At 46.6% G+C, this 14,114-nt stretch overlaps 1 protein-coding gene across 3 annotated transcripts in view; it reads left to right on the top strand.

Moving 5' to 3' along the window:
- The first annotated feature begins 724 nt into the window (after positions 1-724).
- TLCD4 (TLC domain containing 4) overlaps positions 725-14,114 on the top strand; it is a 75,085-nt gene continuing 61,695 nt past the window's right edge. The window contains exons 1-2 of one of the 3 annotated variants that reach the window (XM_055145274.1): positions 727-1,197; positions 3,190-3,397. The gene's annotated coding sequence lies outside the window, so the exon portion shown is untranslated. The other 2 variants (XM_055145276.1, XM_055145275.1) reach the window with 2 other exon arrangements.

Genomic DNA, 14,114 nt, shown 5'->3' with positions numbered 1-14,114 from the left:
CCTTCCTTCCTTCCTTCCTTCCTTCCTTCCTTCCTTCCTTCCTTCCTTCCTTCCTTCCTTCCTACCTTCCTTCCTCCCTCCCTCCCTCCCTCCCTCCCTCCCTCCCTCCCTCCCTCCCTCCCTCCCTTCCTTCCTTCCTTTCTTTTTCTTTCTTCCCTCCCCTGTGCTCAGGGATCACTCCTGGTGGTACTCTAAAGACCAAATTCGGATTGGCCTCCTTAACTTGCAAATAGATTTTATATTTATTAATGATGGTGTCTGCAAATCTTAGAATGTACCTCTTTCTCCGAAAGGAATTTGTGAGGGACTGGAGAGATAGTCCAGAGTGTCAGGTTTTGCCTTGCACTTTTGCCGACCAAGGGCTTCCATCCTCCACACCCTGAGTGGTCCCTCCAGGAGTGATCTCCGAGCAGACCCAGGAGTCAGCCCCAAGTACCTCTGGGTATAGCCTTAGACCGGGGAGAGAGGAGGAAGAAGTACTTCTGCAAATTATAACAACCTGAATGTTTTATTGAAAATAATTCTGTCTTGTTGACCCAGACACTTGGAAGTTTTTGAGGCTACACCTGACAGGCCAGAGAGCAACTGCAACTCTTTGCGCTAGGAGGTTTGGAATTTTCAGCCGGGAGCCCAAACTCCAATCCTATTTCTGCAGCCCGATGGATGTTGTTCAAGGGTTCTGAAGTCTTCTCTTGGAGTCCCTACCTCTCGCACACGCCCCCCTACCCTTTTGGAATGCACCTGCAGCCTCCAGCAAGAACAAGACGGGACTTCGGCCAAGTCACACTCGGCGGGAGTCCCCGTCAGCTGCCCTTCCGTCTCCACTTGGGTGCCCGTTTCCGCAGAAGGGGGCTCGCCGCGGAACGTGAGCCCCCAGTCTGAGCATCGGGGCGAGCGGCCAGCCCGGCGGGGACCGCTGCGGAAGCGGACCGGGACTGCTCTGCCCCGCCCAGGCGCCCTCCGGGGCCGGCTGCGGAGCCCCGAGGAGGAGGCGCTCGGCCAGCACCCGCAGCCAGGGGCGCTTCCGCGGGGTCGCGGCGTCCCTCCCAGCGCCCCGCGCCGGCCAGGGTCTGGGCGCCAGAGCGCGGCGCGCGCGGCCGCGGCCCCTTTAAGGCGCGGCTCTGCGGTAACCCGAGCCCGCGGCCCCGGCCCCGCCGCGGCCCGACCCGCCGCCGACCTGCGCCGCCGGGAGCACAGGTGACGCCGTCCGGACGGGGTCGGGCGGGCGCGGGGCCGCGGGCGCGCCGGCAGCATCCTCCGTCCCCGCGGGAGGCCCCCGCGGCGGCCAGACGCCCTGGGCTCGCAGGGACCTGTCTCCGCCCTCCCCCTGCCGAGGAAGGAGCACCCGGCGCGGAGTCGCGGGGAGATCGGCTCCAGCTCCAGCTCCACCCTCCGTGGTTCCCCCGGGCAAGTTGTTCACCGAGTGCCTCGGTTTACCGGGCAGGGGAATGGGACCCGGGCGTTCGGGCAGACAGGCTGGCCGGGCGCCCACCCCCTTGCTTTGGAGTTGTCCGAAGCTCATTAAGCGGTGGCTGCAGGGGCCCTCCGGGTCCCGCACTCCTGAGTGTGGGTGCGCTGCACCTTCTCACGGGGAATGGTGCTGAGCACTGTTGGGGAGTCGTCTGCGACACTGCCTGAATGAGCCCGTACTGGGCTGGGGACCAGATGGAGTAGTTAATGTGCGTGTCAGGAGTTGGGGAGAAAAAGGCTATTTTAGCCAAACCTTAAGAAAGCCCTACAAGGAGATGAGGAAAATGGATCCTGGGCTTGTGGGAGTTTATTTACTGAATTGCTCCGAGGGCTGAGAGAGACAGCGGGGGACGCGGAGGGGTGTCACAGCCACCAGTGCTGGGAGTGGGGGGGGGTCACTCTGGTTAGTACTTGGGGGTTATTTAGTGCTCGGGAATTAAACCTGGAGCTCACTCATGGCGCCGACCCTTCGAGCCATTTCCCTAGGGAGTTTAATGGTTTATCTTATTTTATTTATTTTATTTTCTAGTGTGAGCCTAAGGTACCGATAAGAATGTGACTTCACCTCTGTAGCCCGCTGAGGTCGCATCTTACCTGAATTGCCATTTTCGTGTGTTGTGTATCCAGCCTGGCAGCTCCTTACCTTCTAATTTGTGTGCTGCCACTTTGGAATATTGGAGAGGAAAACTTGGGAAACGACATATTTTAGCTTATTTGCACTTGCACTGTTCTGGTGATCCAGAGGCTGCCCGCTGTCCCTTCAGTGTGCTTCCCTGCCTTCACCCCTGCCTGCGACTCCTCTGGCTCCATTTCTGCCGGTTTGAGTCCTTCTTGCGAACTTGCTGGAGTTTTGCCTATCTAGAGCCGCCCACGCAGTCAGACGGGTGACTTGTTTTTTGGGGGATCACATCTAGCGGTGGCCAGGGCTTCTTTCTGGCTCTGTGCTCAGGAATCATACTTGGCCCCGTGCAGGGGACCCTTTGAGGTGCCAGGATTTGAACCTGGGTCACAGCCAGTGCAACCTTATGCCAGTCAAGAGCCGTATGCTCTGCCCTGTCTTTTCTAACTGTGGGTTATGATTGTGCTGATGACTTTTCTGTTCCTGTTCCTTGCACTCAGCTGTCTTTACCCCGCTGGAAGCAGGAATGGTTCTTTGTAACTAGGCTGTGCACTTGGAGGCCCCTTCAAAGGATTAAGGGGCTGAGATTTCAGCAGTCTGTGGAGAAGCTGGGCCTTCTGAATAGACCCTGAAATACTCAGAGCAAAAGTTGGCCTGCGTGGTCCTTCTTGAAATCTCCATTTCAAGGGGGTATCTGGATCAAGGGATCAAGATACCCTTGACCACCCTGATAAATATCAGTTTTGTGGTCGGGGAATCATCTGAAGTCAGAGGCTGTTGGAGAGACTGGAGCGTTTCTGAGGAAAGAGTAGGGGGTGGAAGTGGTGCCTTAGGGGATGATGGAAGGCTCCGTAAAACCAGATCACCTGAGCAGTTGCTCAAGGAGGCCTGGGGTTTCTTACAGGGTTGGGGAGTGGCTGGGTTACAGAAAATCCCTGCGAGGCATGTGTCCTGGATGCCAAGTGCTTGTCTCTCTCTTTTACCCTTTGCAAGGCATTTCTTGTTCCCACAGCATGGTTGTGGACTCACCCCTTGCTCCGGCCTGTCTGCCCTCCTTTCTGTGCCTTGAAGGAGGTCTGGCATCTCTGTTCCTCTCCCAGGGCTGTCCCGTTGCGTGACGAAAGACCCAGCCCTGTGTCATCGCCTGCCCATTCTCAGATGGATGTTCTCTCCTATAAATTAGTGTCCGTGTCTCCTGGAAGGTTGAAAAGTGGGAGCGCTTGGAGTGAGACACTCAAACCCTGCAGTCTACGGGAAGATACAGAACACAAGTTTCTGCAGAGAGGAAGAGAATAAATTGATTGTCTGGTGAGAATTGGGTGCCTGGGAGGAAGGGCAGAGCCGGGGTGCTGGATGAGCCGTGCATCCAGGCGGACACCTCATGCTCCCCTTGCGCCGAGGTCCTTGTGAGAGGAAGAAGGTAGCACTGTGGAGGTGGATGTGCCATCTGGCCTCCAGGAGGGGAGACAGACTCAGGGGCATCAGAAGTGAGAGTCTTCACCTGGCACTGGTGCCATCCTTTGGGCATGCTACAACAGCAAAGTGGGGTCAGCTTTGTAAGAAAGTCTGAGGTATTTCTAGCGCGACTTTGGTGGCGTGTTTTCTTACTGGAGATAAGAGGAAGCTAACAAAAAGGTGGAGTCCTACTGCTCCGAGGCCTTATTCACAGACAGCTGGAAGTGCTGCACACAGATCTCAGGCCGGAACTAGAAGGCAGAAATAGCAAAGGCCTTGACTTTTAAAAAGTATTTGGGACTCTGAGCATTGAGTCATCTGTAGTCAGAGAAGGCAATTTTTTGACTATGTGAGGAGTTTGTGAATTATGGTAAAAGGCTGAAATTTGTGAAAATAGCTGATAAGAAAAAAAGTTCTGGACAGAACTTCAACCAGCACGAGGGAAAGAGGGACTGGGCGTCAGAGTCAGTGAACAAGGGGCAGGGGTACAATCTGACTTGGGGGGCAAAGTCTCAGAAGGGTTTCAAATATATATTTCTGCACTACTATGCAGTATCTTGCTCACGTGGCAGATGGCATATTTGATATGCCAAAAACAGTAACAAGTCTCACAATGGAGATGTTACTGGTGCCCGCTCAAGCAAATTGATGAGCAACGGGATGACAGTGACAGTGACAGTGACTATGCAGTATGAAATGCACTTTGCGGTGAGACTCAGGCCATAAATGAAATATGTGTGGCTGAAACAAGTTTCATGAAGTAGTACATACTCTGACTGTGCATCGCATCCTGTGTATCTCTTCTGCTCTGTCTTCGGCAAAGCACCTTGTTAACCAGTGGACCAGAGTCCAGCATCTGGGAACTGTCTAAGAGGTGGAGAACAGAGTTGCACGGAGAAGGCAGGGCACAGGGGTGGAAGAAAGCTCAAGCGTCCCAGGGTGGCGTGCGTGGCCCTGATTGTGGGTAGTAGGGCGCCTCCTGGCATGGAGTTTGCTGGGAGTATGGGGCCTCATCTTCTGGCTGAGGCCTGCAGGGCTCACGGTAGTCACAAAGGTGGCTTTCCTCACAGTTCTCGCCACCTCAAAGCAGGACAGTTGGTTCTGAGGTTCAAGCAGGAGCATGAAGGAGTAAGCTTGGAGTTGAAAGCGGTCTCTTGAGAGCAGTCAGTTTTTTATCTGTAGGTGAAATAGGAAGACAAATGCATTCAGAAGATTGCATTTGAGTCAAAAATTGACCCAGGGATGTAGGCCAACTCCACCTTGGTTTGCTTGATAAGGGAGCAAGGGACCCCTTGTGTAGGAGGCTCAGACCTCCCTTCCTGCTTTGGGAAGTTTGTGAAGAGGGAGTGGATGGAATTTGGTGCTTCAGAAGCCCATTTGATGGTCAGACTCATTAGGAACTTGGGTACTTGCCTCACAAGGAATTGGGAAAATATTCTCATTATGTTTTATAAAAGGGCTGGGCTGTCAAGACTGCCGTGGGCATCTATCTCATGGTCTACAGTCAAACACGAATCATCCTGCATTGTCTTGGCAATTGCCAAAAAAGCTTCTTAGAGAAATTGGTGCAGCAGCACCCAGCATCGTGGCGTTCATTTCAGTATCTGCCGTCGGCTTGATCAGGACAGAGTCGATCTGTAGCCCTTTGATTCCTCCTCATCAACATTGGCATCTGGCTTCTGCATCTAACCCCCTCAGCAGACAGATAACAGCAAAGCCTGGAGGAAACCCTCGCCAGGTATCGGAGTTCCCCTGGGTCGTGGGGTTACTGCTGGCTTTTATCATCCACATCCTGACGTAGTTGGCACCTCCCTTGGACCCATCCTTGCCTTGTCAGATTTTCTTTCCCTGGTTGATAGGATTTTAATGTTTGACTTCACTGCTTCTCTCTACTGATTCTCTGATGCCTTTGGCTACAAGCGTCTCTGGTATTTTCTCAGATGGGCCCTGGACTCAGGGTGCCCTTCTGACCCGACCTGTGGCGTCAGTGCTGGAACCCCCCTGGCCTGTGCCAGTGTCTGTGTTCCTCCTGTGGTCACCATGGAGATTACTGTACAACGATGGGTTTAGGTTTTAGTTTGGTTTCACTTTTGGATTTAGGGGATTGGTGAGACTGTTTTAGTCAAGAGAATTTATTTCCTTGCCTTTCCTTCCTCTCCCCCCCCCCGCCTCATTCCTCTCCGCTCCTCTCCTCCATCCCCTCCTGCGCTTGGATCTGACCCTGACCTTCACGTGTGCTCCAGCCCTGTGTGCTCTTTCCCCAGCCCTGGTCAGGTCTATTGTAATCACCTTTCTCCAGATAAGCTTAAATTATAATAAAACCAAAAATTATTTTTAAAAAAAGAGAAACAAAAAGGAATTCCCAACCTATTAAAAAGTATAGTTTGGGGTCAGACTGAGTTTGACAGGACAAGTGCATGCTTTGTGTGCAGGGCCTAGATTAGGTCCCTGAGGGCTGCTTAGTCCCCTGAGCACAGTTGGGAAAGATCCCTGAGCACTGTCTGGGATCAGCACCTAGCTTGTAACACAACTAAGCATGCCCCAGAAATCTAACAGAAAAAAACAAGTACAATTTGAAGGCACAAAACTTACTCTCATTTAGTATATATTAAAAAAAAATTGATAGGCGTGAATTTCACCAATTTTATTTACCTCATAGATCATCTTCAAAGGTTTTTGTTACTGGTTTTTCATAGTGAAAGAAGTTTCCAAAGCATAAATTATTGTTAAAATACTAATTACTTTGAAAATTTGTGTTAATTTTAGAAAACACTATCTCTTGCTACATGCCACAAAATATTTGCACAAATAATCATATCTAGGTCACTTTTTAACTTACATTGAAAAATGAACCCCAGATTGCCATGTATTTTTATTTTCTTGGTAAGGACGAAAGGATTTTTATTTGATGAAAAATTTAGAATGAAAAGAAACCCTCACAGTGTTACACACTTTGGAAACGATTTCCCCAAACTCCTCTTTCTTAATGAATATGTTTTGCTTCAGTCTATGTAAAAATATTGCAATCATTAGCAAGTTAATGAAAGCTTTGTAGTTTGTTACATGCTAGTTTAAAGGTTTACACAGACTACAGCTGTGTAAACCTATATACTTTTACAACCTACATACATATCCCTAACCAGATAACTTTTTTATCTACTTTGAGGCAGAATCTGAGATAAAAGGCCAGGAGGACAGCATGCCCCAAAGTGTTCTTAGGTGTGTCCTTCAGTGGCCCCCCAGCCAAACTGAGCCAAACCCTTTTGTTCTTGGAAGTCACTGAACCAAACCCTCATGCTCCTGGAAGTCACATTGCTCTCCCCTCACCTTTTTAACTGTGAGAAGAAGCTTTTGCTTTCAGGGAAACAAATGCCTTCAAAGGCAAAAGACAAAAGGTGTGAAACTGTGAGAATTCCTTAATGGCCTCAAGTCTCTGTTTTAATTACCAAAGTGCAGTTTGCTTATTATAAAAAAAACATAGCTGACAATAAACCAGTGCTAAAGAGATAGGAAGGAAATTTCTTTCCTCTCTTTCTACCTCCAGGCCACTCATTCCCAGCCAACTGGACTCTTACTGGGGGCAGGGAAGGGTGAGTGGATGGGTTGTGGAGTGAGGTGGGACCTTTTAAACCCTTCTCAGGGGCGGGATAGCTGGGCCTAAGACCATCTGCTGGAGCTCAGCAGAGGGCATTTGGTGCTGGGTCCTGACTGTGCTGTTCTCCTCAGCCTCACAGTGTTTTCTGTACAAATGCCAAACATGTCCAGTTGTTTATGAATAGTTTATCATTTGAAACTATTTTTGCTCAATTCTGTCATGTAATAGACGTTTTTAAGTGTCATTTTATTTATTGAAATATACGTTCTTTTTTTTAATTGACTCATTGTGAGATACAGTTACAAAGCTTTTATGTTTGAGTTTCAGTCATACAATGATCCAACACCCATCCCTCCACCAGTGCATTTTCCACTACCAATATCCCCAGTATCCCCGCCCTCTAAGGCAAACAATTTCTCCCCTACTCCCTTTCTACTTTTAGGCATTAATGGTTTGCAATATAGATGCTGAGAGGCTAATCACGTTTGGCCCTTTATCTACTCTCAGCACACATCTCCCATCCAGAATTATTCCTCCAGCCATTATTGACTTAGTGATCCCTTCTCTATTCCAGCTGCCTTCTCCCCGAGCTCGTGAGGCAGGCTGCCAACCATGGAGCAATATTCCTGGTCCCGTCTCTAGTTTCCTTGGGTGTCAGTCTCAAATTATGTTGAAATATCTGTTTTTTTTACAGCTGTGTCAATCTATTAAACCTATCATTGGGCCTTAAGGTTATTTCTAATAATGCTGCACCAAATAGTCCTGTATAGACATACTTTCTCATATGTGTGTGAATTGTATTGGGAAGAAAAGATATAATGTTTGGTATCCTGCTTATTTTATTACCCATATCACCTTGGATTAGTTCTATTTAATCATGCTATTTGCATATCTAATGCATATTTATCATTCAATTTTCCCTACTTCAAGAGTTCTTAGTATTTATGATAGCATGCTGTTGTTATTTTATTTTTTTTTTTGGCTATTGTTATTGATGAAGTGAAAGTATAGCTCAAGACACTTTGGAATATCAGAACAGGGCAGTGTAGGGCCCTTGCTTACAAGAGCCCTGGAGAAAGAGGATAAGGAATATACAGGACTATAATATCTCTACTTTCTTTATGCCCTACTTTGTTCAAAGAATGATTTGGAATCTCTTACAAAGAAACACACACTATGTAAAGATTAATATGGGTTGAAAAGAAGTCAAGTGAAAACAACATGGCGTGTAGGTGGGGTTGGTTAGCTTACTTTGAGCACAGTCTTCTTCCTGGGAGATCTGTCTATAAACTTTTCCACAGCCTCAGAGAAGAGACAAACAGACCTTCATGGTGTCCAGAAGAGAAAGCAAGTCTGAGAATCCCCTCTGTTGTAAATTCTAGGAGGTTAAAGAAGTGGTTCCTTTGAATTTTCTTAAAGAAAACACTACATTTGCCATAACCAGTATCCTTAGCTACATTCTTAATATCTTCAAGTCAAACCTAGTGTCCTTGCTTTATGAAGTCTTTTCATATCAGATTTCTCTGTGCGAGTCAGGGTGTCATGCTCAGTAAAAGGCCACTAAGGCAAGGTGTAAGTGTGTGGGGTTTGATCTTGAAATAGTTCTAAAAATACCTAAAGGGATTCATGACCATTGAAAATAGCTATCTAATAAATATTTTTCCTGGACAGACTTTTCTACAAAGTAACACACAATCTACATTTTTAGTGGAATTTCTTAATGAATTGGAATTTCTTTAAAAAGTAGACCCCCTTTGTCCAAGAACATCAGGCTTGCAGCTTTCAAAGCAAAATATGAGGCTCTTTAGGTGGCATTCATCTAGTAAAACTGTAACTGTGACTGAATAAAAATACTTTTCTTTAAAATACAGAACTTTTCCAAGTCACAAGGATGATACTTATTCACATTGGTAACACCATAAGTTAGAAAGCATCAGAGCCCAGTGTCTTGAAGAAGTTCAGCTCCGAACTTAGAATTGTTGACAGGCTGTAGAATGTGGTAGTGTTTACTAGCAGGACTTACAGACCTGTAAGGGAATACAGCGTGACCTTATTTTCTAGAACTGGGAAAAATCCAGTTCTCTGGTGTCTCTTGGATGTGTTCACTCATGACTACATTCACTTAGATTTGGCCACCATCCCAGGCCAGTTGTGTATCAAGTCCTTGGGCCCATCTTAGGTGCTTTTATGGAGTTTTTACCCTGAATTTAAATAGGAGAATTGTAATAAGTAGTAAATTTTGCTTTGTCATAAATGTCAAAGGATGTCACCTGAAGCTATACCTGATTTGTTTTTTCCCCCCTCTCCTCACTAGCGAATGTGATGATTCAAGGAAACCTGTTGCTGGTGTAGATTTGTAATCAGATATTGAATTACATAGATAAGTACCACATTTATTGGAAAATAATGCAGTTGCAACCAGTTTTAGGCATTGACAATCTTATGGGATAATTCAGAAGGGAAACCACAATCAGTGGCTCTTAGGTAGCAGGATAAAAAGCCACCTAGAAATAATAGAAATGAATTATAGAAAGCCACCTAGAAATAATAGAAATGAATTGACTTTTTTTCAGTTGAGTCACCCAAATCGTAGTGTGTAGACAAAAGGCAGGACTCTTAAAGCAAAGGTTCAAAGGAGGGGACAGTGACACCATTGCTTTAGATACAGGCTCTCCCAACCCTCTAGAATTGGTGCCCTTGGAGAGATAGTCATGACATTTCTTAGGAAGAGCTGGTGGTAATAAGGTCACCTTTTATTGAGTAGTGTTTTGCTCTATTGCTAAATAATAAACCACCCCAAACTTAGTGGCTAGCTTCGAAGTTTACTGGGGAGTAGGCTCTAGCTTGTATTAGAGTGCATGCTTTATGTATATAAAATGCTGAGTTAGATTCTTGGTATCCCATTAGAACTAAAATGGTTTCACTCATCTGCAATGTAAAGGGAAATATGAAATAGATAGTTTCAATAGATATCAGTATTGTGTACTGGAATACAAACTGGGATCTCTAATGGGGGGCTAGGTTACAGGAGGCGACAGAGGAGCAAGGGCGGGGGCGTCTTGAGCACTTGGGTGGTAGTGAGGTGACTGTACACCAAGAGCATCAGTGCCAGTACCATCATGAACACATGCCTAAGTGATAATACATTTAAAACTGGAAATGAGCAATAAGATAATAAGAAGATAACAATAAATTACTATTTCTTCTGATTGTGTGGATTGAGTAGGTAGTTACTCTGCTGGTTGTAGGATCATTCATGGCTATTTTTAACTGGAGCATAGGAGTTCCAAGGTAATGGTTGGCATGGACTGGGTGACTAGTGTTGGTGCCTATAAGCTGGGCCTCTTGGTTTTACGTGTGGCCTTTCATCCTCCAGTATATGAAAGAGGCATATTTACAGAGCAGTTTCAGGACAGGGGCCTAGAGTGTACTAAACAACTCTAACTCATTTAAGTAGATAATCATCTTGTGTTGTTAGTATTGGGAGGCAGGGGTAGACAGGGTTTTTGGGCCACACCCAGTAGCACTCAGGATTGTACCAGTCGGCATTCTGGGGGCTTTGTGGTGCTGGGCATCCAGCCAGGACCGGCTACAGGTAAGGCTGATACACCTTAACCCCTGTATTGGTTTCGGTCCCAGCGCTCTTGTGCCCATCTGTAGAAATTGCATGTCAGGAAGATTATTCCCTCTTTGTTCACTTGACTATTTGATGATAGGACCAGCATTTGACTCCAGCTCTCACTCTAGTTCAGTATTTCCCAAAGAGTTTCCTAGGAGATGGTGGAACAATCCAAGCATGGGGCCAGTGGAGGCAATGGGGGTCGGCTAGTTGTCCTAGGTGCAATTGGTAGGGGCTTTCTGCTTTTTGGCATTATGGGCATTATGAAGGTAGATTTCCAGAATGATAACTATTTTTTTTCCTGAAAAAGGTTCAGCAGGTCAAATAAGTTTGGGAATCTCTGCTCAAACTGAATAGATTGTGGAGTAAGAACTCAAGAGGGGGGAGAAATTTGCTAAGTCGTTTTTTCCCACCTCTCACCTTTTAATAACTATCTCCTATTTCCACTTTATTTCACCATTTCCTGCTTCCCTCAAACTCTCAGGGTCAATCAGATTAACAGTTTAGAGATGAGAAGGACCTTCTTCTTAGATTCTGGCTTTCGAGGGTTTCTGGAAGTTATTTTAATGATTTCTTTAACAAAAAAGAAAAAGAACAAGGAGAAATAGGAGGAATAGGATGGTTAGTTATCAGTGGTTAGTTATTTGCATTACATGCATTAAACTTGGGTTTGATCCCTGGGATTTCAGGAAAATAATAAAAATAAAAGATAAACAGACCGAAAAAAAAGGGAGGAGGGAATATATATGGGAATATATATTTGAAATATATTTCCAAATATATTGTCATTTCCTTTGATTTTGTGTTGGCGAAAAATCCAAAGATACCCCAAATGAAAAGTCTCCTGTGATCCCGCCTGGAAGAGGCAGCCAGCGAGGGGTGTGGAAATATGGACATTACAGGTGCAGAGACGTTCACTGTGGAACCTCATTTCTCTTCCCAAGCTGTCTCCATCTGTCCTGCACCAACCCCCTTTTGAGGCACCCTGAATTCTGTGCAAGAAAAAGGAAAGTCAGTCCTGACATCTACATGGGTTTTCTAGGTGTTTCAGCTTTGTCATCTTCCCTCGAAAAGATTTTCAAGAGACAGAGAGGGGGAGAGAAAGGTTGAGAGAGAGGAAGGAAAAAACTCAGGTTTAGTTGGGGTGATCCTCCAAGATTGTAAATGCTCCATAAAGATAAAGAAAGGAGTTGCACGTCTCAAGCTGGATGCCAAGGAATGTCCAAAGTAGATGACGTGCCCTGCTTGCCTTGATGACGCGCTTTGGTGGTTTTTAAGTAGGGCTTTTCCTAAACTGCCCCCCCCCGTTCTTCTTCCCCCCCCCCCCAATGACTTTGTTCCTAGTGCTAGCCAAGGGGAAGGAAGAACCTGGAATCTTGATAGTCTTTTCCATAATTGTAACATAACGTTTTGCTCTTCTTGTCTTAGGTAAGGGTGCGTGTGTGTGTGTGTGTGTGTGTGTGTGTGTGTGTGTCTGGAATCTTGATAGTCTCTTCCATAACTCTTCTTTTCTTAGGTAAGGGTGTGTGTGTGTGTGTGTGTGTGTGTGTGTGTGTGTGGTGTCCCCACCCTTCTTTAGGTAGTGCCCGTTTTTGCATCTGGTTAATCCCTCTTTGCCTTTGGGTTAGTTAAGGGCTAGTGACTAGCATCTATAAATCACATCTTGGTATTATTTCTTCAGGAAAAACTCATCTTTTGTCTGACAAACAGTCAGCAAATGAGATAACGCTGTCTCCCACCCCCAGCCTCCATCCTTGCTATGTTAGGCTCTCTTGGGAGAGTGTTCTAGCATGTAGGGAAAAAAATATCTCTCAAGAAGTCCACTTCCCCCATCAGTTTCCAAACTAAACTGTAGGAAGACAAGGGACTCCCTTTGACTGGTATCACTGTATCACTGTCATCCTGGTGTTCATCGATTTACTCAAGCAGACACCAGTAATGTCTCCATTAGTTCCAACCTGAGATTTTAGCAGCCTGTCCTTACTCGTTTTGCCCAACAATTGGAGGCTCTTTTCAGGGTCAGGGAAATGAGACCTGTTATTGTTACTGTATTTGGCATGTTGAATACACCACAGGGAGCTTGCCAGGCTCTTCCGAGCTCTTTGACTGGTAGGAGCAAGAATCTAGACTGAGTTAAGAGTGTGGGAGGAGATAAATAGGGAGGCTCTGACATCTAAAAACTTAAAACACTGAATTACAGGGCTGGAGACACAGTGAAGTGGGTAGGTGAGGCACTTGCCTTGTGTGTGGGCTGGCCCCAGCTTGATCCTGGGCACCTCACATGGTGCCCCAGTGTTGCCTAGAGTGATTCCTGAGCACTAAGTGTTTGGGCGTGACCCCAGCAAAAACAAAGAAACAAATCCTTGACTTACAGGGCTCAGAGAAAGATTCTTAGAAATCACTTTACATGGGGTGTGAAGGACAAGTAGGATTAAGACAGACATGGGGGGGAGGGCGGTGTCCATTATGGATGTCTGTGGCAGTATTTCATTTGTTCTCCAGACAGTTCCAAAAGGGTAGCAGCAAGATGTAGCAAGGTAGTAGCCTCACATGGCCTCTGAATATTGAATGCTTTTTGTTGTCAGCAGGAGGTGATCCTTGTAGTTTGGGCAACAAAACTTAGACTTTTACCTATTGTGACTTCCTGAGATTGTAATTAAATAAAATTGTGTGTGTGTGTGTGTGTGTGTGTGTGTGTGTGTGTATGTTTGTGTGTGTCTGGGGGTAAGGGGGTGGGAATAAAAGTCAGGTTTTTTTAATTGAATATCCCTGAGATAGACCATTACAAAGCTATTCATGACTAGGTATACAATGATCTAATACCTATCCCTTCACCAATGTTGGTTTCCCTCCACCAATGTCCCCGTTTCCCTCCCACCATCCCCCGACAACCCCCCCCCCCCCCGCCTGCCTCTATGCAGGCACTTTTTCTTTTTCTCTCTCTCTCCTTTTGTGCATTATGGCTTGTGATACAGGTACTAAGAGGTCAGTGTGTTTGTTCAGGACATACAATATATTTATCAGGAAGTTAAGGCTGGAGTATCTTTTTTAACTGAGTGGCAGCTTTGGGGTGTGGATGTGACTGCTGAGGCTTCCAGAAGTACAGGGAGGTGGGAAGAGGTAGCGCATCCTAACCCAAGAAAGCCTGGGGATTTCAGTCACAAGCCTGCATGCCTGAATTTTCAGCAGATTTTACCTTGGTGAGGTCTGTCCTGAGACGGTGGAGTCTGGCCAGGGCCATGGCGAGTTTTGGATTGTGGTTGGTGCAGTGCAGGGAGAGGGGGTGGACGGGGACTCTGCTTGGGTGGGCATCAGACTGGCTTGTTCCCCTCCAGCTTACCCTGGTCTGTTCCACC

The sequence above is a fragment of the Sorex araneus genome, chromosome 8 (assembly GCF_027595985.1).
Source record: "Sorex araneus isolate mSorAra2 chromosome 8, mSorAra2.pri, whole genome shotgun sequence".
NCBI lineage: Eukaryota > Metazoa > Chordata > Mammalia > Eulipotyphla > Soricidae > Sorex > Sorex araneus.
The sequence above is the reverse complement of the archived record's forward strand: the minus strand, read 5'-3'. Positions and strand labels throughout refer to the sequence as shown.